General features: G+C 37.8%; 1 protein-coding gene and 1 pseudogene across 1 annotated transcript in view; both read left to right on the plus strand.

Moving 5' to 3' along the window:
* Window positions 1-25,267, plus strand: part of UVRAG (UV radiation resistance associated) — a 366,512-nt gene that overhangs the window by 244,319 nt on the left and 96,926 nt on the right. The window lies entirely within an intron of this gene.
* Window positions 11,912-12,759, plus strand: LOC132525912 (tomoregulin-1-like; annotated as a pseudogene).

Genomic DNA, 25,267 nt, shown 5'->3' on the forward strand with positions numbered 1-25,267 from the left:
CTAATGATTAATGATGTTGAGCATTCTTTCATGTGTTTGTTGGCAGTCTGTATATCTTCTTTGGAGAAATGTCTATTTAGGTCTTCTGCCCATTTTTGGATTGGGTTGTTTGTTTTTTTGTTATTGAGCTGCATGAGCTGCTTGTAAATTTTGGAGATTAATCCTTTGTCAGTTGCTTCATTTGCAAATATTTTCTCCCATTCTGAGGGTTGTCTTTTGGTCTTGTTTATGAAAGAGGACCTTTTAATAAGCTGTTGGCTTCAGTTTGCTAGCAATTCATTGAGGATTTTTGCATGTATATTTATAAGGAATATATAGAAGACTATAGTCTTCTTGCATGGCTTTTCTGTCAGGATAATAGTGGCCTCATAGAAAGCATTATGAAGTAAGTGTTCCCTTCTCTTCTACTTTATTGGAAGAGTTTGAGGATTGCTGTTAATTCTTCTTTTAAATGTTTGTTAGAATTTACCAGTGGAGCCAAGTGGTTCTGTTCCTTTCTTTGTTGGGAGGTTTTTGATTAGTGATTCAATTTCTTATTAAAGGTCTGTTCATATTTTTTATATATTCCTGACTCAGTTTATATCATTTGTGTGTTTCTAAGAACAAGACCATTTCATCTAGGTTATCTAATTTGTTGGTGACAGTTGTTCATAGTATTTTTTATAATCCCTTTCATTTCTGTAAGGTCTTTAATGATGTCTATTTTCATTTCTGATTTTAGTTGTTTGTGCCTTTTTTTATTTTCTTTTTTTTTTTTTTTTACGGTACATGGGCCTCTCACCGTTGTGGCCTCTCCCGCTGTGGAGCACAGGCTCTGGACGGGCAGGCTCAGCGGCCATGGCTCACGGGCCCAGCCCCTCTGCGGCATGTGGGATCTTCCCAGACCGGGGCACAAACCCGTGTCCCCTGCATCGGCAGGCGGACTCCCAACCACTGCGCCACCAGGGAAGCCCTGTTTTATTTTCTTATTGTAGCTAAAAACTTTTAGCTAGAATGAGAAGATGTGATGGATCTTTTCAAAGAATTGACTTTTTGGTTTTGTTGATTCTCTCTGTTGTTTTTGTCTCTTTTATCTCTAATCATTATTATTTCTTTCATTCTGCTACTTTTGGGTTTTGTTTTCTATTCCTTTAGATGTAAAGTTAGGTTACTGATATGAGAGCTTTCTTTTTCTCTCTTTTCTTTCTTTTTTTTTTTTTTTTTTTGCAGTACGCGGGCCTCTCACTGTCGTGGCCTCTCGTGTTGCGGAGCACAGGCTCCGGACGTGCAGGCTCAGTGGCCATGGCTCATGGGCCCAGCCGCTCCGTGGCATGTGGGATCTTCCCGGACCGGGGCACGAACCCGTGTCCCCTGCATCGGCAGGCGGACTCTCAACCACTGCGCCACCAGGGAAGCTCTGGTTTGTCTTACTTCTTGAGCAGTGTCTTCTGCTTTTCCTCACTGAGTGAGTTCTGACTAGGCAAAACAAAGGCAAGTACCTTGCATTAGTCCTGCAGGTCACCCCCAGATAAGTTAGAACAAACCAACCCAAATGTTTTAGAATAAGATCTGCTCTGCTCCCTTAAGAACCAGGGGTCAGGGCCCCACAAGGGCAGCCTGCTGTCTTTAAGACCACTGCTGAGCTGGAGAGGGGGTTAAGGACAAGATAAGTAAAAATGCTGCAAAGCATTCCTTCTGATTTTGAGTTTCCTTTTTCTTGATTCATTGTTCAGCCAGTTGTTGTAAGCCTTTGACAGTTTTTGCTTGATTTTTTTTTTCAATGTTTCTCTAGAAGGACAAGTCCTTTGATCTACTTACTGTACCATTTTTGCTGACTCCATTCCATTTGTTTGTGTAATGATGAAAAACACTACTTGTAAGGGATGAAGGGACCCCTAGGTAATTTTAAGAGGAGAGAATACCATAACCAGATATGTCTTTCACAGAGATGACCTTGTAGTTTTGTGGATAATGCCTCCCAACCTTCTGTAGGCTCCATATTAAGAAAATTAAGTATCTCTCCAGATTTTTATCAGATTTGTGCATGATGATCTGCCTTAAAATATTAGTTATGTAGGAAGGTCACTTTGGGATCTTGAAGGAGGGGTGCTCCTCGAAATGATAAATACTCTCTCTCCAGATCAGCTGCGCACTTTAATTTGTGAAGGAGCAGCTTAACATGTGAGCACTCCAAGTAGTATGCGCCAGTGTGAGTAGTAGTGATGATTTGTTTATTGATTGATTTTCCGAAGCAATCTGGGAAGGCCAGGGAGATTTTGGTGATGACGTTACTCATTTTTTTCTTTGGCAGCCAAGAGAACCACAGGAATTGCTTTTTAGTGAATGAATTTTATATTATACCTCTATCTCTCCCTTTTCACTGAAACACAAATTGTATTTTATTGATTCTAATGTAAATACTTTTGACATTTTAATATTGCTAAAAATGAGATACATCTTACAATTAATGGCATGGTTGATAGCATTTATCTTTTCTTAGTGATACATAAGTTAATGATGCAGTTCACAGTTGATGCTGTCTTAGATTTTATGAACTATCAAATATTTTCACTGGGCAGTAAAGCACTTCAGATCCATTTTGGAACAACATAGATGTGTAAATAAATATCTAAATACAAATACATTTATTGATTATGCTTGTTGATTGAATCAGCCTCTCAGTTATTAGCCTGGATGACTGAAGGAGCAGATTAGACATGGTTTTCTTTTCTCCTGAGTGTGTCAGTTTTCATGTGAACCTTTCCAGGGTATTAGGTGGAATCATGTCTTCATGGGAAAATAGGAATTAAATGACTAATTGGATAAATTATGCTTATTGTAATAGGCCTAGGAATCCTCAGCCTCTGCCCTCTCTGATTACCTGTTTCATCTGGCCATTGGAATGTGATATATTAGGGTTCAAAGCTCTATTTAGCTAGTTTTGCTACAAGGGGGAAAAAAACACCAAAAACTAGTTTTTTCCTTTGTATGGTCTGTTTGAAGCCCAGGTCTGGACTGATGCCTTGCCTAAACCATTACTTGTGCACCTGCACACTGTAAAGGGAAACTCTGAAATCTTTGCTGCATTTCATTTTGAGGCTCAGACCACAAAACACGAAGGAATGTAGCCAGAGTCCAGCTGCAATGTTCTTTTATCCCTTATTTCGTTTTTCACTGAGGACTGAAAAGTAGGTTTTAAAGTGATTTTTGAAATGAAATGTGTTGGTCATTGTTGTTGTGCTACTTAACCATCTGTTAGGTAATACATTCAGAATAGACTAGCTCAATAGATTGAGCTACGACATAGCTGGTCAGAGCATTTGGCTTTTCAAGCCCTCAAAAGATGTCTGAAATTTTTTGTTTTATTTTCAGAAGGAGAAATAGGGAGTGGTGTAAATTGGCAGGCACTTTTGAAACTTCCTGGCCTGTCCCTGACAAGGTTTTTACAGATCTCTAAAAGCTGGTCAGCTATTTTTCTGTAGTGGGATTATTGGAACCAAGAGAAATGGTAGTGCTGCTTTTCCCATTTTGTGGATTTTTTTGTGCTTATGTTTATTCCTGTGGAAGATCTTGACTAAAACCCCAGGAATTGCTTTTTTAACCTGATTGATTCTGATTTCTTTTAGAAACAAATTCTAGAGTACAAAGAAATTGTGATCTATCCAAAATCAGACAATCCTGGGCCCAGATCGTAGTCACTGCATGTGGATTTCATGCTCATGAGAGAAGGAATGGTCAGTTCTAACGATCTGCCACCTTTTTGTGACTGGGGTGCATATGGCCATCATGTATACTTATACATAAAGGAGCTGGGGAGACAGATTCCCAAGCCTGTGACTTGAGCCACCTTTCAGCCACCTTGGCATGTCTGGATGTTTATGGAGCTTCCCCTTCAGCATAACCAGGTTGCATTTTGCCAGGAGGGAAGGGACAAAGGAATTTGCTGAGTGGCAGTGATCAGACTGATGGCCTATCTGTATTCCTTCAGCCTACCTCTTGGCCTGGCCACACTGCCCTATTAATAAATGAATGAGAATTTTTTCTAATGGTGTCTCCTTGAATCAGTGAGAATACTTTGAACTTTATTTGCATAAGTAGCAGATTCTCTATAGAAATAGTGACTGACCCTTGGGATTTCATTAGCATGTATTGAAAACCTAAATTTTTTCTGACTATAATTCTGACTCCTCATTGCTATTCTTCTCTGCTTTAGGCATACTTAAACACCTGTTGACACATCTTATATTAAAAATTCTAGATTCTTTCGTATAAACATTCTCGGCTTCTGTTTGTAATCGAGCTGTTTTAATGTGGAGAGTTCAGAAGTAGTCGCTGTTTTCACTAAATTAGCATGTTTACTTTCGTGGCGTCCAATTAAATCTGATGGCCTCCTTCCAGAAGTGGGAGATTTTCACATGATGCTTAGGCTTAAGTGATGTGGCCTTAATTTTCAACTCTTCTACTGTTTATCCTATAAATTAAAACATTTTTTGTAACCTTTCATCTTCATTTTATTATAGGTTGTTGCTCAGACCTCAGACCTTTATATTGAACAATGATTGTGATGACTTGAGGCAGAGGGTGAACCAAATGCTTTGGTTTTCTATTTTTTCTTGCTGTGCACCTTAAAAGTATAATCAAACGAATATTTTTCAGTGTGCCTAATATAGCTGAAATGAATAAAATTATTAGTTCTTTCAGGTTTTCTACTTGATTACAGGAGTGTGACCTAAGTTGAAAAATCTCTGTTCATGTGAAAACTTTCCCAAACGTCTATAGTCCAGCTCCATTATAACTACCTAAGAGTACACAGTGGAGCAAAAATAAAGATGAAAAGAAATGTTTCTGTACATGCAGCATTGTAGACGTGTTTTAAAACCAGTCAGAATATTCTTAGGTCGTATGAGTCAACCCTTCATTTCACAAATGGAGAAAGAGGTTGCAAGATGAAGTAAGGTCAAATAAGTTAACTAAGCCTTCACGTTGATCTGGCCCCCTGAGGGAATCAAGCCCAGAAGATGGTCCAATTGTTAAGCGTAGTACTTTTAAGCAAGCATTTAGGAGATGGAAGAAGTATATTTATCAAAAAGGGGCTATAGGGCTTCCCTGGTGGCGCAGTGGTTGAGAGTCCGCCTGCCGATGCAGGGGACACGGGTTCGTGCCCCGGTCCGGGAAGATCCCACATGCCACAGAGTGGCTAGGCCCGTGAGCCATGGCCGCTGAGCCTTCGCGTCTGGAGCCTGTGCTCCAACGGGAGAGGCCACAACAGTGAGAGGCCCGCGTACCGCAAAAAAAAAAAAAAGGCGGGGGGCTATATATGAGACTGAAATACCCCTTTCCTGGTTTAGGGGAAGCTCACTGGTAAAAAATGCCATGATGTGAATTCCTATATATTAAGCGGAGTCACCGTGTTCTTATTGAAAATGTTAATTATTTAAATCTCATTTATTAGTTGGTTCACTTAACATTTGTTTTTCCTCTAAAAGGTACAATGCAAAATGCCTCTCTTTTCTTCTCTCTTTCCTCAATTTATTTAAACTAGGCAGAGTTTGGTTTTGGTTTTTTATTACTTTAGTCTTTCAAGTTATGTTGGGACTTCACCTGTAATCACTGAGCAACTGGGGAAAGGTTGTCCTCTCTGAGTCTTGGTTCACCTGGTATAATATCTATGCCACTAGATTATCATGAGGTTTAAATGAAGCACAGTGCTTGGCACACAGAAGATGCTCAATAAAATTTTGCACCTACGATTATGTATACTTTGAGCTTTGCAACAGTAATTCCAGGCAGCCATGTATTTTTTTTTCCTAATTCTAGGTGCTAAAAGGAAACGTGGGCCTAAGAAAAGGTTAAGGAAAATTAAAAATACAACCCAGTAGAATAGTACTAGATTTCTTTTTGTAGTAATGCCACAGGGTACATCGTCTTTCAGTCATTGGTGTAAATGGAAAGGACTAATGAAGTTTCCCAGAGCACAGGGTAAAATAAACTGTTGCAGGGGCTTCCCTGGTGGCGCAGTGGTTGAGAGTGCGCCTGCCGATGCAGGGGACACAGGTTCGTGCCCCAGTCCGGGAGAATCCCACATGCCGTGGAGTGGCTGGGCCCATGAGCCATGGCCCTTGAGCCTGTGCGTCCGGAGCCTGTGCTCCGTAACAGGAGAGGCCACAACAGTGAGAGGCCCGCGTACCACACACACAAAAAAACAAAACAAAAACTGTTGCAGGTCTGAAGGCTTGTTTCTTACTTCAACTACTCAGGGAGTTTACTGCCTAATATCTGCTAATGAGTCAAGTAAGTGTCTGTGTTTTAGAACCTATCGGTTCAGCGAATGCTGAAACCCTTATTCATAAAAGGAATGTAGAGCAGGTTCAAATAGTTAAACAGTTCCCAGCCTGGCCCGCTACTTACTTTTTTAGTCTTATCCCAGTGCCCTCTCAGTTCATAACCTAATTGTGGTTGTACATAAAGCTCTTCCATTATTATCTAAAACTTGCCTTGTAAAGTCTTTCTTAATTCCCCATAGTTTGATGGACTGTCCTAGCCTTTTGTGATCCTATGAGCAATTCTTTCTATGTAGTATCTCAGAAATGAGTTATGTTTATATATGTTCTCATTTCATTTTAACAGCAACCCAGTGATACAAGTGATGTATTAGAGTTGTCTTTTTGTTGTCTGAAATATTTTCAGTGTAGAAACTGCATCTTACTTGGCATGAAACTTACTCCATTGTCTTACCCAGAGCCTTGTATTGTGTAAACACTCAATAAATATTTTTTGAATTGAATTAGGAGAGCAAAAGGGATGTTCAGTTTCTGCAAATGCTATTAAGTAATCTGACACTCCATGCTCTAGCCCATAGTTTTAACTCTAGATGCTCTGGCCAGGACAATCCTTGTTTCATACACTCCCTTAGGACCATGGGAAGCTATTAACTTCAGTGCCTGTTGTAATCCAAGGCACAGGCAGTCGTGCTAATTGGGCTGTGTTCAGGAGTGAGAGCAAAGAGTGTGTTTTAAAATGAGGAATCCCCATGGAAATTTTAGGCAGCAGAAATCAACAAAATAAAAATGCAGAAGGTGGTTGCTGGGTGAAACAGGAAATGAACACCTTACGGAGATTAGGCAGTCCACTGAGAGAGGGGAAATGTGGAAAATGAGTCAAAAGTAATTGTGTAGCCATTTCATCTCTGACATTTGGAAGCATATTGTTGTGTGTGTTGTTTTTAATGAAGTGTGTTTTACAGTGCTGATGTTATTATCTGGATGAGGAAGTCTTCTCTAGTATTATTGTCATCTCAGCTTTCTGCAACCAACTAAATTAAAATACAATAATATAATGGGACAGTGGAATAAAAAAGAAAACCAGATGACTCTGACATGTGACCCTAACTTGAACTTACTGCTTTTCTGGTTTGCAGTGTGCTCAAATCAGTGTAGAGAGGTTCAATGTAATGCTTTGAGGGACCGGGGAAAGTAGAAGAATAATATATTTAGTTAATAGTGGGCTATGTCATGGGTTAAAGATTGTTACATTATTAGAATATGTGAAATCAGTGTTTCTCAACAGGAGGTCCCCAGAGCATCAGTGAGTTCTCCAGGTAGCATGGACTGGCCTTCTGCGGTCTGTTATTAATGTGCATCATATGACGGCATAGATGCTTTGGATTCTGATATGAATTAATCATTTACTCTAATAAATAAGACTTTGAAGAATGAAGACATTGAAAGTAGTATCTTTCTTTCCTTTAATTCTTATGTTAGATCTTTTGGTAGGCAAATAGTGAGGGATATGAGGATAATTATATCAAGCCAGAGAGTTTGGAGTAAGTGATTTGTGGAATCTTTCAGTTTTCTGAAGAAATAAATGGGTGGAAAGGTAAGAAAATTATTTTTAGGTAGATGTGAACTTACTGTAACTTCCCAAAGCATCTTATTATAATAGTTCTTTAGACAGTTTTCTAGGAATAACATTTATGTCTTGGATAATAGTGTAATTGTAAAACAAATTTATATCATTCTTTTAACCAGATGGTTCTATTCACTGCCATTTTTTACTCCTCTCCCCACAATAATTTACAGTTATAAGATCACCAAATGTAACTTCTGAATTGGATTAAATGATCAATTGGTTTTCAGAGTTTTTCTTCTCTAATTCCTTGAAATGAAAAATTGATATGAGAGTTAACTCATGTATAGTTAAGTCACAGGAGAGTTAAATTACAAAAGACTTACATCACTGAAGTCAGACCATATGTTGAGGACTAGTACATGTTTGTCACTGCACAAGATGCTGGTATTAGGTGAAATTACTCAGCTGCTGAAGTGGCATCAGGGATGGAGAGCAAGTCAGTAGACAGTCATCCTCAGCATTATAAGGGTTATGTTAGAAATACTTGGGGATGAGTTGAGCAGCCAGCAAAGGCATGCTTTAGGAGGTGGCCCCTAAACATCTGAGCTGCTGAGTGTGGAAGAGGCTTAGGAGCTGCCCAAGCAAAGGCTAGATACAACAGAAGGACACACACCCTGGCAAAAAACAGGTATTGCCCCTTTCCATTGGCCAAAGCATCTAGTTTCTCACCCAGCCTGGTGAGTGATTTCAGGTTGCTCAGCAGTTTTCTTTTAGGCATAAATAAAAGAGGGATAAGTTAATAGTTCAATCTTTAGTTGATGTAAAAATGAAAATTACTTTCAAAGTGATTAGCTTTGAGTGGTTAATATCAATATACATATATCCATTTATTCAAAGCATAGTAATATATCTTTATAAAGTGTTCTGGATCACAGGTTGGTTATAATAAATATATGACTAATTTGACTTAAATATATATTCACTTCCATATATAACTATTTAACAGGGATTAACTATATATATTGGCATGTGAATAATAAAAGTTGTGTTTTCTAAACTTAGGAAAGGAGAAATGGCTTTTCCATTTCACTCTTCTGAAAGAACTTCAGTATCAAGCACATCTTGAACCAGTTTATTTTGCCTCACTAGTCTCTGTGCACTGGCTTTAGAGAAATGTGAAGAGTAAAAGAGGGAATTTATATAAAATTACCATTGCATATAATAGTCAGTCAGTAAATATTTGTATACGGGGTGATAATAATAAGTAGAAATGAGAAATTTGAGAAGTCCATGGCTTCTAATTCAGAAAGGATCTCTTAAATAAATCACAGAAACATACAGACCATAATATGAGAAATGATCCATAACTTTGATTTCATTTCTTAAAACTTGCTAATAACAAAATGAAAAGGTAAGCCACATATCAGGAGAAGAGATTTGTTACCACATAGATCAGCCAAGGGTCAGGATCCAGAATATGTGGGGAAGAAAACCTTTATATATTAATAAGAAAAGGAGCAGTCAACCCAATAGAAATACGGACATAGTGTATAAAGCAGCTGTTACAGAAGAACAAACCCTAAATATCTAATAACATAAGGACAAAATACTCACTAGTATTTTACTAGTCTCACTGGTAATCAGGAAAATGCAAATTAACACCACAAGAGATACCATTTTACCTCCATCAACCTGGCCAGAAGTCGAATGAATGTCTGTTTAGTACCTAATTTGGTGAGCATATAGATGAAAAGGAACTCTTATCCTTTGTGAGAGTTTCAGTTAGTTTGTTTCAGAGGGCAATTTGAAAATACAGTTAAATCTGCACAAACTTTCCTCAACCTAACAGCCTCACTCCTGGTTATATATTAGGCTTTTGAGTAGCTTTTACATTTATGCTATCTATGAATATTTATTGTGTCTGTATTATGTAGATAATTAAATTATCTCTTGGCTACCTCTATTATTCTGTATTGGAATTATTCATAATTATATAGCTAGTATATACTTTTTTTAAAGTGACTCTATCCTTTTGTACTATTCCTTTCAGGGTCTCCATTACATTGAAACATAATTTTCTTTTTTTATAAATTTATTTATTCATTCATTCATTTATTTATTTATGGCTGTGTTGGATCCTCGTTGCTGTGCGCGGGCTTTCTCTAGTTGCAGTGAGTGGGGGCTACTCTTTGTTGCGGTGAGCAGGCTTCTCATTGTGGCTTCTCATGTTTTGGAGCACAGGCTCTAGGCGTGCAGGCTTCATTAGTTGTGGCATGTGGGCTCAGTAGTTGTGGCTTGCGGGCTCTGGAGGTCAGGCTCAGTAGTTGTGGTGCACGGGCTTAGTTGCTCCGTGGCATGTGGGATCTTCCCGGGCCAGGGCTCGAACCCATGTCCCTTGCATTGGCAGGCAGATTCTTAATCACTGCGCCACCAGGGAAGCCCCCCCACCTTTTTTTCTTAAAGCTACTTCCTTTAAGACTAGAATACATGTTTCTTTGTATACAGCATCTCCTTTTCATACAGGGTTGATGCAGGTGGTTACTTTTTCTCATAATTCATATAATTTTCATATACCAGTTCTTGATTAGTTTTAGATTTATAATAGTGGTTCTCCATATTTACTTTTGAGGAAATACTGATGATAATAAATGCCAAGAATTTTGAGTGCTACTCATTTATATTGTTGGAAACCTTTTAAAAAGACTTACAAAAGAATTAGTTCTTCCCATCCTGCTTGTTAGTAACTCCCATTAATATAAGTGATGACTCCCAGGTTCATGATGTTGAGAGTCTAGTGATGAAATACTAGAAGTGTTAACAGTAGTTAGTTATAGAAATTTACCGCTGTAAGTTAATTAAACACACCAGTAAGTAACTGGAGCGTTTTATTATTTAGTTTGTATAAATATACAGTTGGAAAGTTAATGAGAAATGGCAAGTCTCTTGGAGTTTGATTGACAGCTATACTAAACCTTTTTAAAATGTGTAGATGACGAATGAATTTATTGAGACAACTTCTGTTGTAAAATATTCCATAGAAGGAATATTTATTTTTGAGTGTGCAGTAGCATAATTTTGTCATTTCTGACTTTAAAAAATTAGTTACTAGAGGAAAAACTTTTTAGAAGTCACCTCCTAATATTGAATTTGCTAAATAGTGTTCTGTATGGGAGATACAAGACTTTCTTTTATTATTTTCTGGCTTCTATATTATTTGTGGTCTCTGCATAAATCAAAAAATGGGAGATTCCTGAGGTGGTTGAGAAGAATTTGGTAAATAAATAGCATGTTATTTTCCTTCAGAGATTTCTAGGGGAAATGGTAAGCAGTATTGTGTTCTAAGAAGATACAGCTTGGTCACACTTAATTGAAAGAAGTTTCCTTTCTCATTTTGTATCATTTTGGGGGGAACCTACCTGTCTTTTTAGCATGCAATTTGGAATAGACACTTAACTCAATTTTGTAGTATTTTTATTATTAAATGCTAATTCAAAGTCAGGGTTCATAGTATCAGAATTATAAACACATAAATGAACCTGCTCACCTACTCATTCATTCATCAAATGTTCAGTAATTATGTACTGCCTGAGAGACATTTTTCTAGGTTTTTGGATTATAGTAATGGGGGCGCTGGTGGGATGAATTGGGAGATTGGGATTGACATATATACACTAATATGTATAAAATAGATAACTAATAAGAAGCTGTTGTATAAAAAAATAAAATAAAATTCAAAACAAAAAAATGGCAGGGACTTCCATTGTGGCGCAGTGGTTAAGAATCCACCTGCCAATGCAGGGGACACGGGTTTGCTCCCTAGTCCCGGAAGATCCCATGTGCTGTGAGCAACTAAGCCCATGTGCTACAACTACTGAGCCTGCGCTCTAGAGCCTGCAAGAGCCACACCTACTGAGCCCATGTACCTAGAGCCCATGCTCCGCAAAAAGAGAAGCCACTGCAATGAGAAGCCCGTGCGCCACAACGAAGAGTAGCCCCCGCTCACCGCAACTAGAGAAAGCCCAAGCGCAGCAACGAAGACTCAACATGGCCAAAAAACCAAAAAGGCACAAAATTCTCAGAAGTTATGTATATGTGCCATACAAATTATATTCCCATCTGTGGATCAAATGGGGACACGTACCAAAATGAATGCTTTCCCAGAAGGGCTGCTTGGAAGCACCAGGAAGAGATAATAGTAGTAGCAAGGGGACCATGCTACTCTGATAATGGCTCTGGATCTGGAGAGAGAGAATAGGAAGGGGCAGGGAGAGTTGTTCACAGAAAACACTCCAAGTGTGGACCTTGCAAATATAAAGCTGAGTGTGATGAAGATACAGAGAATGTTGGGTGTGTATGTAATATAGATTGCAGTGGATACAGTTTTAATCCTGTGTCTGCTTCTGATGGGAGTTCCTATAACAATCCCTGTTTTGTTCGAGAAGCATCTTACATAAAACAAGAACAAATTGATATATAAGGCATCTTGGTCATTGTACAGACACAGATGACACTAGTTTGTTGGGAAAGAAAAATGATGGACTACAATATCAACCAGATGTGAAAGATGCTAATGATCAAAGGGAAGATGTTTATATTGGAAACCACATGCTTTGCCCTGAAAACCTCAGTAGTTACTGTATCCATGGAAAATGTGAATTCATTTATTCTACTCAGGCTTCTTGCAGATGTGAGTCTGGTTACACTGGACAGCACTGTGAAAAGACAGACTTTAGTATTCTCTGTGTAGTGCCAAGTAGGCAAAAGCTCACTCATGTTCTTACTGCAGCAATTATTGGAGCTGTACAGATTGCCATTATAGTAGCAGTTGTCATGCGCATAACAAGAAAATGCCCTAAAAACAATAGAGGACGACAGCAGCAAAACCTAGGCCATTTTACTTCAGATACATATTTCCAGAATGGTTTAAACTGATGACTTTTATATGTATACTGACGATGTGATGTACATATAAATTATGTCTTTTTTTTAAAGAGTGGAAATATTTATTTCAGAGGCCTTCTTTTTGGACATTTTTAGTGTACTGTTGGCTCGTATTTAGAATATTCAGCTACAACAGTTTTGGACTGTTTAGTCTTTGTTTTATGTTTTTAAATACAGAAATTGATTTCACAAATTTGTATTACATGGTAATTCTAAGACTTGTTCTTTACCCATAAAGTAATATTTTTGCAAAGACGGACCACTTCTAAATGGTTATAAAGTCATACCCACTTCTTCCACAGTGACCACAGCAAATGACCAAGCTTGAACTGAAGGTAAAGATATTTACAGATTACTTTTCTTACAAAAAAAATCTAGAAGACACTGTGTTTAGACATTTCAATGTTCTTGAGATTTATTAACCGATTTTTTAGACACTACCTGTTGCACGAACTGTAAAGCTGTGTGTGTTAGGTGTAAAATATTTATAAGATGTATGAACTGGAATTTGATCATTTCTCTCTTTGAAAAAATAATACTGAATTTTTTAAAGTATATGGTAGCAATGATGGAACGGATCAGTGAAAAGTAGATTTAGATGTTGTGAAAATAGTCTGTTTAACGAACAGATTTGAATAAAACTTACGCTGTCATTTAAAAAAAACAGTTAAAACCATCTCCTTTTTTCCTTTTTAAAATAAATGATTAGTTTAAAATCAGTTCTGTAAAGGCTAGATGTTTTTATAGAGCAGATACAGACTAAGAAAGTGAGCATATTATCTCAACTTATTATCTAATTTGAGAGATAATAAAAATACCTTGTTTTGTGCCTTTTATTCAGTAACACTCCTTTCTTTACCTTGTCTTATGAACACATTGCAAGATTCATCAGGCGTACCCCTGGGAGAGCAAGAAAGACAATCTGATTTTGAGCAGAGAATGATATGGCTGGTTGATGGGCTGTTTGGGACTAGTCTCAGCAGTCATTTTGTCACTAAGAGTAAAGGCCCGATTATTGACTAGAAAGTACTTTTTAGATAAAGTTTTAGGACCAACTTAAAAGTTGTTAGTTCAGAATATCTATTTCAGTTTTTTGGCTTTTCCAGTGAAAATAATGTAATTATGCTTAAATGACCCAGTCCTCACTCCCTGCAAAAATATGCTGACATCAGGACTTATTTGTTTGACAGCATTAATTCAGAGGAACAATAAGCAGTGTTTTCACACTCAAAACTAGCCAATGACATAAAAGGTTACAAATATTAAATTAGAAATGCTTCATTGTCATGAGTTTCACACATGGGGTGCCTGAATGTACACTTGTATACACAGAGCAACATCAGGTAATATTAGAAAAAGATCGATTCCTAGAACTCAGATAATCATTATATTCACCAGATGTCTTTTGAGTAAAATATTCCTCTTTTCTCTATTGTGTTTCAAACACTTGAATTCCTGGAAGACACTAAAACTCAATTTGAGTATACACTCTCTTCATCTAGGAGTCATACACTTACTGAGGGTTAAATTGTTTATAGCTCTTTCAGTTGACTCTTTTCTACTTTAATCTTTTATGAAACGTCCTGGGGGTAGGAAACCCAAAGGGGAAGTCCATGGACATATGAAGAAAGGCCAAAAAATAGGAGAATACACATATAAGGAAATGGAAATAATAATGTAAAAAAAGACTTTTAAGAATTTCAAAATTCTCAAAGGAGGAAATAGCATCCATAAAAAAAGAATGAGATTTTATGAAACAAATAGGTAGTTGTTGGGACTTCCCTGGTGGTCCAGTGGCTGAGACTCCATGTTCCCAGTGCAGGGGGCCTGGCTTCGATCCCTGGCCAGGGAACTAGATCCCACATGCTGCAACTAAAGGTCCCGCATGCCACAATTAAAAAGATCCCACCTGCCATGCAACGAAGATCCCGTGTGCTGCTAAGACCAGGTGCAGCCAAATAAATTAAAAAGAAAAAGAAATAGGTAGTTGTGACTCAAGAGACATAGAAAAATGTATTTTTTAAAAAGACCCTCATAAATAGTGTACTAGACACACTTAAGCAGAGAATTTGTGAATAGTAAATAGAAATGAAAAATGTCACCCAGAATGCAGCCCAGAGAGATAAAGAGATATATGAGACAGAAGTTATAGGACACAGAGGTTAATTAAGAGGTGTCAACATGTATCTAATAGGAATATTCTAGGAATAGAGATTAGAGGGAATGGCAATGAAGAAGTGTTATTTAAAAGTGGCTGAGTAAAAAAATACAGGGAGGTAATTATGACAACAGAATAGGAGACACTTATAGATACAACAGAGACTGAAAAATCATAAGAACATACTGTGAACAACTTTTAGGTGGAATGGAATTTTTTAGCAAAAAGTATATAAAATATAACAAAATTGATTTTAAAAGAAATGGGAAAACTGAATAAGATCTGTTTCCCGAGCATGATAGAATAGATATCTGGACCAACATTGAAAATGTAGGATTAAAAAAAGAATCTTTTTTTTTTTCTGATTGTCATTCTCTTAATGCTTATTTTTAAAATTATTTATTTATTTATATTTATTTATTTTTGGCTGTGTTGGGGCTTCGTTTCTGTGCGAGGGCTCTCTCTAGTTGTGGCAAGCGTGGGCCACTCTTCATCGCGGTACGCGGGCCTCTCACTGTCACGGCCTCGTCTTGTTGCGGAGCACAAGCTCCAGACACACAGGCTCAGTAGTTGTGGCCTGTGTGCACAGACCTAGTTGCTCCGCGGCATGTGGGATCTTCCCAGACCAGGGCTCGAACCCGTGTTCCCTGCACTGGCAGGCAGATTCTCAACCACTGCGCCACCAGGGAAGCCCAAAAAAAGAATCTTAAATGTATCTATTAGTTAACAATAAAATAAAGAATACTTAGGTCAAAAACTGAGTGATGGCAAGAACCTAGAGAGATAAGGTGAGCAAGCATTTGCCTTGAAGGCATTTAATAAACAACCTGATCAGGATAATATGAGAAACAGACTTGGTAGACAAACTGATTTATGGACATAAATACAAAAATACAAATTAAAATGTGTGCAAGCTGAATCGAGCAGTTGAGAAGAGTCAATGGCTCAACACTAAAAAGTCTTCCACATAATTCACTCATTAACAGATAAACAGAAATATCATGTGGTTGTTTTTTTACTAAGTGCAGAAAAAGCATTCAATAAAATTCAACACTTATTTAGAAAGACAATAATAGGTTTTGATTAGGAGCATAAACTGTAGAACCAGATGGCATGAGTTTGAATCTAAACTCTTACTTACTGTGTATGGTATTGTCTTCATTTCATGCTTGTTAGATGTTGGGCAGAGAACCCAACTATGCTGTGCCTGGACTTCTGACCTACAAAAAATACGAGCTAATAAAAGTGGCTTTTTTAAAAAATTGAGGTGTGATGGACATATAACATTATATTAGTTTCAGGTATACAATATAATGACTCAATATTTGTATATGCTGAGAGCTGATCACGACAATAAGGCTAGTTACCATCCATCACCATACAAAGTTACAAATGTTTTCCTTGTAATGAGAACTTCTAAGATTTATATGTTGTTTTAATCTGAGAAATGTTTTGTATTTTTTTAATAGTAATAGAAAACAGTTACATCACGTGACCTTGGACAAATTACTTGATCTCCCAATGCTTTACTTTATTGTCTGTAAAGTGGAGATAATAATAGTACCCGCCTCATTAGGTGCTTGGGTGGATTCAATGAGCTAGTATGTGTAAAATATATTTGGCACATGGTAAAGCCTCAAATGATTGCAAATAGTACTAGTCATTGTTATAGAAACTATTTGAAAACTAGAAAAAGCAGGGAATTTCCTTAAAATGCTAAAGAATAGTTATCAATCCTATAACAACCATTAGGCTAAATAGTGAAACTATTTCCATTAAAGTTAGAAAGCAGCTAAGGATGCCAGTTATTATACAGTAAAATATTTAAAAACATTATGCTTGAGGTCCTGGTCTATATAATTAAATGGAGAAAAGAGATGAAGTATAAATATTTTAAATAAAGGGACAAAATTGTCTTTTGCAGATATGAATGTTATGTAGAAGCTGTGAGGGAATCTGCAAACTATTAGAATTAGAAAACTAGCACGTTTGTTGGATATAAGATCAACATGAAAATTAAGTAAATTCTATATACCAGTAATAACCAAATAGAGAGTGACCACAATATAAGTACCTTGTAATATATTTAATAAAAATGTGAAAGACTGGCTTCCCTGGTGGCGCAGTGGTTGAGAGTCCGCCTGCCGATGCAGGGGACATGGGTTCGTGCCCCAGTCCGGGAGGATCCCACATACCGCAGAGCGGCTGGGCCCGTGAGCCATGACTGCTGGGCCCGCGCGTCCGGAGCCTGTGCTCCGCGACGAGAGAGGCCACAACAGTGAGAGGCCCGCGTACCACAAAAAAAAAATGTGAAAGATCTTTATCAATGAAAAATATATAGCATTATAAAAATGATAATGAAGGACATAAAATATGTGAATAAACGAATGTACACATATATGTACCTGGTTTAACTAGGCCTTCTGCTACTCTGATTTTTATGAAAATATATCAAATTAGTTGGGCTAAAAAATAAATAGGATAACCAAATACTTTTTGGAGACTTTGGATTTTTGTCCAGAAAATCATGGGGGAATCCCTTCTTCCTGTCAAGATTCAATTTAAAACAAAAATTTCCTTTTATAAGTTAGTGAGTGAAAACTTTAGCGTGTAAATAGCAAAAAGAAAGAAAGGAAGGAGGAAAGAGGGAGAAAGGAAGGAAAGAAAGAAGGATGGAATCCAGACAATATAAAAAGCTTTTGGTTCCGTAGTTAAAAGAAACAGCTCAAAGAATTATGAAAGGATATTAATTCCATCAGTCAGATTTCAGTCAGGAAAGCAGAATCACTATGAGTCTTATGGTATAAGGGATTTATTATAAGCATAAGATATTACAAAACTGTGGGAGAAGCTGGAGAAGAATCCAAAAGGGGGAGTTGGAGGATCAGAGAAAGTCCCTAACCAGCCCTTCAGAAGCTTGGTGCAGGTTGGACAGCTCAGGCCAGGAGGTGGGAAGCAAGATCTAACCAGCTGCCGAGTGGAACCCCAAAGGAGAGCAGGTGGGGAAACATCTATGGAGGACTGTTACCACTGCATCTGTTAGTGGGCCTGGAGTCACTGTTTGTCATCAGCACCAGCAGTTGGGAACAAGAGCTAGATGCGGAAGAGGAGCGCCAAGACCAGATGGAATCTGCAGGCAGCCTATGTCTGTTACTGGGTCTAACCACCATTCACTTCAGAGCTTCATGTCTGCTGCTTCACTTCTGTTCTCCAAATCTCATGCCAATTTTTGTTCAGCTCTAGCCTGGATCCACACATGTGCTGGTATTCTGGGAAATAGTTCTTATTTAGCCAAGTGCACACAGTAAAAACCCACGACAGGTGTGAATAGGCTCTGTACTCTATTCTAGGAATATAAAGATTACTAACACCAATAGTCATCACTCAGAAAATTATAGTTGCTCTTACTGTGTTTCAGGTACTGTTGATAATTATATAGTCACAATAGCAGTATGAGATTAATGCTGTTATTATTCCCCTTGTATTGATGTGTAACCTGAGTCACAGACAGGTCAGCTTTACTTCCAAAGCTACACATTGTTCTCTAGGGTTAGCATCAGCAACATTCTGGAGGAATCTAGTAAAATGGGGACATACTTAAAAACTGTATTCATACTAGAAAAAGTTGCTCAAAGGAGGGCAAAAATTAGAAAAAAATAGAAACAGCCTAAATCTTCGTCAGTAAGGAAGTAGAGAAGTAAAGTCTGAATATCCATGAGATAGAGTACTAATTAGGAGTTCAAAGAAATGCATTACATATGTATATCAGCAAAAATACCTCTTAAAACACAGTACTGAGGGGAAAAGTGAGTTGCAGAATGATATACATGATCTATCATTGTTCATTTAAACATTTGTATTTTAAAAGTATAAAAAGTGATATATACAGATGTTCACCAAATTTATAAAGCTAGTAGCTTGTGGGAGGGGCCATGGCAGATGCGTTGCTTGTCTACCCACAGCCATTCTTGGCTTCCTGCTTATCAGCAGAGCTCCATTTTGTTAATTATTCTTTCTCTTCATTTGCTATATGGAAGGTGGGGCTCAGCCCCCAGCAGTAAATTACAACTGGCTGTTTACCAATCACAGTAAGTCCGTTCCATCACCAGTGCTTGGTTTGTGCATAAACTTGTGTCACAGTTATGGCCAGTTCTCTGGGGGTATTTCTGGGAATGGTTTTATGTACTAAGACAGATATGACTGGGCTGCTAGTAATACATATATAGTGGCAGAATAGAAGGATGGGAAAAACTGGGTTCTGGATAAAGTCATCAAGTTCCTGAGTTAGCCAATCCTGGAACTAATCTGTCTCCAGTCTTATTATTTAAATCAGTTGATTTGGGTTTTCTGTTAATTGAGGTTGAAAGCATCCTAACTGATGGTAGTAGGGATGGGGAACAAAGGAGGCTCACTTTATCTGTAAGCATTTTATTTCTTTTAACTAAAAAAATGCAAAAAATCAATTAAGTTTGAGTCGTGGATATATAGTTATTTGCTCATTATTCTCCAATTTAAAAATAGAAGAGTGGCACATAAGTTATATATACATCGTGAACAAAGACATGGGAATGATCATTGTCAGTTGAGGGGCAACTGGGAAATATTTCTCAGCAAATGAATCAAGAACCAATTTGTTTGTATTCATTTAATATATACTTACTTGCTTTTCACTCTCTGTGTAAGCTACTGTACCATTCAATTTGGGGCTCATATTTGAAATCACTGTGTTTTTTATTTGTAAAGAGCATCTTTTTTATATATATAAATTTATTTTTTGGCTGCGTTGGGTCTTCGTTGCTGTGCACGGGGCTTTCTCTAGTTGTGGTGAGCGGGGGCTACTCTTTGTTGCGGTGTGCGGGCTTCTCATTGCGGTGGCTTCTCTTTGTTGTGGAGCACAGGCTCTAGGCACGCGGGCTCAGTAGTTGTGGCTTGCAGGCTCTAGAGCGCAGGCTCAGTAGTTGTGGCACACGGGCTTAGTTGCTCCGCGGCATGTGGGATCTTCCCAGACCAGGGCTCGAATCCGCGTCCCCTGCATTGGCAGGCGGATTCTTAACCACTGCGCCACCAGAGAAGTCCCATCAATCATTGTTTTAGTGCCTCACTTTTAAAAATGAATGGTCAGGGACCATTAGAAAAGGAAGAGGAAACAAGAGGGTAGGAAATTATTCAAGAAATAACATAAGAAAAATTCTAATAATTTGAAGGACTTGATTTCAGATTGTGGGAGCCCAGTGAGTGCCAAGCACTGTGATATTTCAAAATGCTAGAGGTAAAGTGAAGATTCTGAAGCCTTGCATAGGGGAAAAAATACAACGGAATGGGAATCATGATATCTGACTGCTCAAAGTCAACACTGAAAGGTAGAAAGTGATGGAACAATGCCCTCAGAATACCGTGGGAAAATTATTTCTATAAGCTTGGCTTATATATGGCATCCCTGGGCAATACTGTGGGCTTGATTCTAGACCACCACAATAAAGCAAATCGCATGAATTTTTTGGCTTCCTAGTGCTATATAAGTTATGTTTACACTATATTGTAGTCTGTTGTGTGCAATAGCATTATGTCTAAAAAACAGTGTACATACCTTAATGAAAAAATACTGCTTAAAAATGCTAACCATCATCTGAACCTTCAGCCAGTCGTAATCTTTTTGCAATAGTAACAGCAAACATCACTGATCACAGATCACCATAACAAATACGATAATAGTGAAAAAGTTTGAAATATTGTAAAAATTACCAAAATGTGGCACAGAGAGGTGAAGTGAGCAAATGCTGCTGGAAAAAGTGGCGCTGATAGACTTCCTCGATGCAGGATTGCCACAACGTTCCATTTATAAAAAATGCAGTATCTGCGAAGCACAATAAAGCGAAGCACAGTAAAAACCAGGTGTGCCTATATCTGTCAAACTGTCAGTCAAATACATGGTAGAAAAGTCTTTTCAGACATGGAGGTCCTAAAAAAAAAAATCTCCCTATGCGCCTTTCCTAGGAAACTCTTGGAAGATGTGCTCTATTAATACAAGGGAATAAACCCAGTAAAAGTAAAACATCATTCAAGGAAAAGAAGGGATCCAGCACAGCAGAGAAGCAGAGGGATCTCAGGATGATGGTGAAGGGAAATGTAGAAGGTCAGCTCTTCAACTGGCCTAGAGAGCAGGAGGACAAAGAAAGAGTGAAAGATTATCTGATGTATTTAATTATATTTTGAGGGAATTTTCATTGCTTTCAGGGAGTCAGAGAATGAATTACTTAGAGGTACATCAATAAATTTAACAAATGAAGAAATTAGATGGTAATTAACTCCAGGAAGAACCAAGTTGAAAAGAAAGAAAATATAAATATCATTCATTATATGGCTCTACTCAAAATAATAATTATGTAGTTACAATACTGTAACATTGCACATTGATTTCACCAAAGAATGTGTTTTTGTTTGTTTGTTTATTTTTTGGCCATGCGCAGCTTGTGGGATCTTAGTTCCCTGACTAGGGGTTGAACCCGGCCCCGACACTGAAAGCGCTGAGTTCTAAACACTGGACTGCCAGAGAATTCCCCCAAAATGTGGCATTGACCTTGTTGAGAGAATGGGAGGAAGAAGTGTGGTTGTTTTGGGAAGAGATGGGGAAGCAATGTGTAAGAGAGAGAAATCCTCATCTTTTCCAGTAGGTTGTTTTTAAAACCAGAGAATCAAGCAACAGGAATATAGAATATTAATTATGTATATGTAGGGTAAATACTTTAAAAAGCAGCTTAAAGCATTGAGAATTGTTGGCTCAGGGGGTTAGGAGTTGAGGGAGAGGTAAGGTATTACCTAAGAAACATATAAGCTAATATTTTTACCATCAAGTTTGTAGAGCAATTTGACTTTTTAAACCATGTACATATATTCTTTTGATAAATAAACATTAATTTTTAAGTATGTTTTATTTATACAAAACCTTTTTATTTGTAAACCAATTTAACACAATTCAACATTTATTCAGTGCCTGTTATGTAGATTATTGTACGAGAGAGATATGTAAATATATGATCTTAAAGCAAATCCGTAATGTGAGTACCTGCTTCCAAATGGAGGATAAATACTGATGAATCTTAAAGCACCATCCATTCTGATCTGGGACTTGGGGGGAGGCTTCAGTGGATTGAGTATTTGCATTGGGACTCAAAGGATGAGAGGAATTTGAATGGGAGATTAAATGCCAGCTGTGGCCAGTGTTGTCAGGTCCCACCATGACTGCAAAAGTAACTATGTGTAGAAGAGTCTGGGAGAGCCGTGGGAGGCTATGTTGACTTCTCTGCCTTTCCTAGACATTTCTGTTAGTCACTTTTTCCTGAGGATTTATTCCTCCCTGCCCTATCACCCAGAGACTCTTAATTTTAGTATTGACTTTACCATGCTGTGTTAGGTGGTGGTTCTCTCTCTGCCGGCACCCTGCCTCTTCTTAAACTTTTGGTCTAATTTAGAGAGGGATAAGGAAAGAGAAAAGAAAACCTTGGTTTCACCTGACCAAATGTAGATTCCTGAATGTAAAGATAGGAACTCTCTTCCGTAACCTCACAGGCAACTAGATATGGCTGTTACCTCTTTTGAGGTCCTAAGGTTAAACAGCCATTTTCACAGTTTGAACATAATTCTTAGAAACCTCAAGAGTAATGTAGGACACATCTAATTGTTTGCAAAGGAATGTAATAATTTCATAACTATAACATAATTTACATTTAGGTCTTTAATCCATCTTGAGTTTATATACACTACCAAATGTAAAATAGATAGCTAGTGGGAAGCAGCTGCATAGCACAGGGGGATCAGCTCAGTGCTTTGTGACCACCTAGAGCGGTGGGATAGGGAGGGTGGGAGGGAGACGCAAGAGGGAGGGGATATGGGGATATATGTATACATATAGCTGATTCACTTTGTTATACAGCAGAAACTAACACAACAATGTAAAGCAATTATATTCCAATAAAGATGTTAAAATAAATAAAAATTTTAAAAATGGAAACTAAATAATAATAATTTATTCCTGTTATATGTCAAAACTGCTATTCAGAAGTAATGGGCCGTGTGTGTGTGTGTGTGTGTGTGTGTGTGTGTGCGTGTGTGTGTGTGTGTGCGCGCGCGCGCGCGCGCGCGTGTGTGTGTGTGTAAGTGTAACATCCTCCAAATTTAGGTTTTTGTGCTCTGGATTTGTTTTCTTTTATATTGTTGGGTCCATAAGAGGAAAGGCTGGCTTAGAACAAAATAGCAGAGCTAAACCATATGTTTTGTACCAAATTAGAAACAGGTGAAGATTGTTAAAATCCCGCAAGAGCTTAGAAAAGCTTTAGACTCAAGTTTGTATTAAAGGCAGGTGGTTATATGTACAATAAAAAGCAGTCACCAGCACACCAGCTTATTGATACATATGTGATTGATCTTTTTGGATAAAAACAAGGAGGAGTTAATAAATCACTGCACATAGCTATAAAGATGTTTGGGCTTGAAAGCCTAGCCTGTAAGAGCAAATGTGGACCCTGAAGGAAATTTATGAAGCATAGATCCTTTTAGCTTTACTTAACAGCTAACATCTGACTGACCCAGGGGGACCATGGAAATTTACTGCTGGGCCATTCAAATATGTAAGCTGTTGTGTGATGTAGAACAGGTAGAGATTAGCCCAGTAACAAATATGAGGCTATAAAATAAAATGAGATTTCGATGACTTGTAAGTACTTGTCAAAGGTCAGCTCCAAATGACTGGTCAGAAATGGGAAAAACTTGTTGATAATTAAAGCAGATTGATTATGACAACCTAGGCGTTAGCATTGGTCGCTCCCAGATCAGTGATTCTTCAAGCTTCCTCCTCCTGTGAAATCCATACTTAAACAGAATGACTTTAAGGGCCTTTAAATTGTCTTTTTGTGTGCTGAAATTGGGTAAAATTATGAGTTCAGGTAATTCCTTTTGCAATTCCATAATTGAAATACATCTTTCTCAAATATATTCTGAATATATGGAATTTGTAGACAGCCTATTCATTCTAGAACACTGACTTTAGCTAACTTATGTATGCAATTTTGAGCTTTGACATCTAGAAAGCAGGTAGAAGTTTTTAGGCTTTCTGATAGATGATCTTGAATTAACCTTTAAACTTAGGTAGTTAACAGATTTATGCACACAGTTATTGAAAAATCAATTTAGTGAAATTAAGTGGATATTTCAAAAATGTGTGGATTTATTTCCAAGCTTTTTGTCTGCTTTGCTTTATGTAAGTCTCCAAAGTAATAAATGTATGTAATATTGTTACTAGGATTTTAGGAGTTGCATTTTGGACTTTAATAAGATCTATAGTTATTGATGTCAACATTCACTGCCTTTTTGACTTACTTTACCAAAAGGTTGCCACATAAAAGCTAGATTTGGTTATTTTCAAGGTATCAGCTTATGAAATCAGTGGTAAATTTGGTAATAATTTGGTTCATGAACATCTCATTTGTGAGTTGAAGAAATCCCACAGATTTTTTATAGAAATCTTGACTAAGTGAAATTTACAAAATAATACAAATGTACAAAATGGGATTATTACTGGGCGGGGGTGGGGCTTGGGTCCATGGTGTAGAATTAGTTTAAGATGAGGAGTCAAAAGGCACCAGTTGGAATTCTAGCTCTACCACTTCATCCCTACATTTACTCCTCCCTCCATTAAACCGGTAAAAATGTTCCAGACATTGTGCTCGAGGAACTAGGATACAGTATTAATAACAGTTTCCATTCTTGTGGAAGATACAGAGGCATAAACACGCAATTACAGTAGTGTCAAAGGTCCTGCGTTGGTGAGTGTACAGGGTTCTATGAGAGACGAATAGCTAATCCCAACTTGGGGCAGGGGTAAGGTCGAGTGGGGTAAGATCTGTGGTTGTAGTTGAGTGTTAGAAAAGACGGTGTGACCTTGGGCACCTCAATAACAGTGCCTATAATAGAACAAGTGCTTGTATTGTATTGATAATGTATGCTAAGTGCAATACCTAATGCATAATAGATATTCAGTAAATAAAATCCAGCATCAGCATCCCTGTTGTTATTTTGGCAGTGCTCACTGGCTCTTTTACTCTGGTGCTGGAGTTCCTTGCCTTCTATTAATATACAGCAAACATAGTATCTTCTCTTGTGGCACTTACAGATAGGTACTGGGGAGGTGACGCATAGTAATAATGATAATTGAATGCCTACTGTATCCTGGTAACTGTGCTGGGTCTTCGGTTTTTTTGTTTAGTTTAATTCTCACAAGCAGTCCTGGAAGATTGGTGTTACTAAACCCATTTTAGAGATTTGAAAACAGGTTCAGAGTAGTATGCC

The sequence above is a fragment of the Lagenorhynchus albirostris genome, chromosome 9 (assembly GCF_949774975.1).
Source record: "Lagenorhynchus albirostris chromosome 9, mLagAlb1.1, whole genome shotgun sequence".
Lineage (NCBI taxonomy): Eukaryota > Metazoa > Chordata > Mammalia > Artiodactyla > Delphinidae > Lagenorhynchus > Lagenorhynchus albirostris.